Source organism: Octopus bimaculoides, chromosome 23 (genome assembly GCF_001194135.2).
Source record: "Octopus bimaculoides isolate UCB-OBI-ISO-001 chromosome 23, ASM119413v2, whole genome shotgun sequence".
NCBI classification, from domain to species: Eukaryota; Metazoa; Mollusca; class Cephalopoda; order Octopoda; family Octopodidae; genus Octopus; species Octopus bimaculoides.
In genome coordinates this window covers 16,625,483-16,628,068 of record NC_069003.1, presented here as the reverse complement: position 1 = coordinate 16,628,068, position 2,586 = coordinate 16,625,483, and positions in this window count along the sequence as shown.

The window sequence follows — 2,586 nt, the reverse complement described above, 5'->3', positions numbered from 1 at the left end:
CTACTTTTCTTTAACCTCACCATCAGAACATCACCCCTCTACTAAAATTATATCTCTTACTATCTCTATATCACTACCTTCAACTAACTTTTTCAACCACATAATAAATATAATGTTCTCTCGCCTTTTTCTTTAATCACATGAAAGTGTTACCGACGGGCTAAGTAACGCAATGACAAGCAGAATTATTATAAGATTTTAAAGATTAACCATGATGCATCACAACTTATTCCATGTAAAATTCTCCCAACAAGAACCAAGGTTCACCAACGAACCTAAACTTTACCACCAATACATGACATCCAGAATGATTTAATAATAATAACAATGATGATGATAATGATTTATTCACCACTAAGGGATCACACAAAGACCCAGGACTGTACAGGACAATACAATAAGGTATGAAAGCATGTAAACAGTAAAATAACAAAAACAAGCAAACAAAAAAATTCACATAAGAAAAAATATTCTTCAAAGAGGAGATTTCCAAAGGTTACTTGTGTAAACCCAACACAACTACAATTGTCCTGACCTCATCCTCTTCTCTTAAACTAAAGTTGTATACACAAGAATGGTCAGAGTGAATGGACCCATTCATTCTGACCATTCTTGGCACATTCACCCACTTTTCAACAAATTTGCTAGAAGGCAAAGTGTTGAACAGCTGTTGATGCATGTAGGACAGATCCAGTTTTCAGCCAAGTCCATCATGAAGATTATCCTGTCACTTTCTTTTGACTGGGAAGGAAAGGTAGTTTTCCTCTGTCTGATGGCTTTGGCAAAGGAAGTAGTGTAGTAGATGAGATTGAAAGGATTGAAAACAGATACCTTCCACTTTGACCATGCCCACATCACCTTTTTCAAGTTCCATTTGAAAAGGAAACTGGAGATGGAGAGGGAAGTACTTTTACTGAAAGGTGGGTGAACGTGGTGAGGATGGTCTGTAAGAATGTGCCTACTCTGAACTTTACCTTGTAAACCGAAAAGGTTGAGAAGGAGAGAGGTGCCCCTGGAGGTCGAAGTAACCAATATGTGTGGTGTTCCTTGGTTATCCCTGAGAAGAACTTTCCCCTTTTGAAGAATTTTAATTGTTGTTATTTATTTTATCCACGGTATGGTTTCAAACACTATTTGTCCCTTGTGTTGTATTGTCCGTATTTGTTTTGTGTTTGGCCTTTGTGGTCAATAAAGAAAACTATCATCATCATTATGATGGTAGCAGTGACGATGATAATAATAATAACTTCTTTATTTCATTATTTTTTTATACATTTAAACGTTTATGTATACATATATATCAATATATATTTTAAATAATAATAAAAGCTGTCTTAAATCTCTGTCATTTGTTATTATCTGTGATCACGTTTTATTTATCTTATGCTTTATAGCTTTCTTCTTTACTTTTTTTAATATGAGAATTTGTTTGATACTAAAGGTTACAAGTTTAATTCTTAACTTAATTTACAGAGATATTCTACAGGCGCAGGAGTGGCTGTATGGTAAGTAGCTTGCTTACCAACCACATGGTTCCGGGTTCAGTCCCACTGCGTGGCACCTTGGGCAAATGTCTTCTACTATAGCCTCGGGCCGACCAAAAGCCTTGTGAGTGGATTTAGTAGACGGAAACTGAAAGAAGCCCGTCATGTATATGTATATATATGTGTGTGTGTGTGTGTGTGTGTTTGTTTGTTTGTGTGTCTGTGTTTGTCCTCCCAACATCACTTGACAGCCAATGCTGGTGTGTTTACGTACCCGTAACTTAGCAGTTCGGCAAAGGAGACCGATAGAATAAGAACTAGGCTTACAAAGAATAAGTCCTGGGGTCGATTTGCTCGACTAAAGGCGGTGCTTCAGCATGGCCGCAGTCAAATAACTGAAACAAGTAAAAGAGAGAGTAAAAGAGTATAGGTAATGTATTTTATAATCTATGAACTGTACACATAAAAATTCTACAATATACTAGGTATAGATAAGAATTCTACAATATAGTTAATCTCTTCTTTATGTACAGGAAATAAATTCTACAGTATAGTCAATTTGTTTTCATCATTTACAATTTAACTAAGTACAGATAAAATTCCACAATATAGTTAATTTGTTTTAATTATTTAGAATTTAAGAACAGCATAATAAAAACAAAGCAACTAAATCTCTACAATTTAGTATATTTGTTTTTGTTACAATTTTTATCTATTTACAGGTAAATATTCTTCGATATCTATATATATAAAAATGAGAATGTGTGTCTGTCTGTCTGTGTGAATCCCTAAAACTCGAGAACTACGCAACCAATTTCATTCAAATTTTACAGATGCCTTACTTCGGGTTCCAGTTGTGTTTTAGTCAAAAAATGTTAACTTCTTGCAGAGTTCGAGCCCACAGCAACATAATATCTCCTCCACTATTTAAGTATTACGTGTCAAAAGTGAAACAAAAACACTCATGTCAAATACTTTCACTTTAAAAATGAAACTATTCTACTAAGTGAAACAATCACATTTCGATACTGTAATGACTGATACTTTCAGAGAGAGAGAAAGAGGGAAAGAGAGAGAGAGATGTATATGTATACATATAGAT